Source organism: Manis javanica, chromosome 4, assembly GCF_040802235.1.
Source record: "Manis javanica isolate MJ-LG chromosome 4, MJ_LKY, whole genome shotgun sequence".
NCBI lineage: Eukaryota > Metazoa > Chordata > Mammalia > Pholidota > Manidae > Manis > Manis javanica.
The window spans coordinates 107,067,519-107,068,065 of NC_133159.1; positions in this window are offsets into that span (position 1 = coordinate 107,067,519).

Below are 547 nucleotides of genomic sequence, written 5' to 3' on the forward strand. Positions count from 1 at the left end.
CCCCCCCCCAACAGCCACAAATGAGGTGACTCCTTTGCGGATGAGAACGCTCCTTTTCCCGCTCCCTCCTCCTTCTGTTCCGTCCGCCGAAACCTGTTCGGCCTGCTGAAAACGCCTAGCGCTAGGTACCTCGTGACTCCGGCACTCTGCCTTCTTAGGGAAGTCTGGGTGACGACCCACACTTCCCAAGAAATTCCGACTCGTATACGAGTTTCCGCAGACCACCAAGGATCATCGGGGACGCCCTTTGTCTCCTTGTGGTCTGCCTCCAGTCCGAGGATCCCCGTTCGTCTTCCCCTGTTTGTCTCCTTCTCTGTCCTTTAGCCATTTTGTCTCCTTGTGGTCTGCCTCCAGTCTGAGGATCTCCGTTCGTCTTCCCCTGTTTGTCTCCTTCTCTGTCCTTTAGCCATGGGAGCCTCCTCATCCCTCCCTGAAAGTTCACCTCTTGAATGCCTGCTTAAGCATCTGGCTACCCTCTCCCTGACGCCTGATATAAAACCAAAACTTCTCCGTAAATATTGCTCCCAAGATTGGCCGACATACCCCC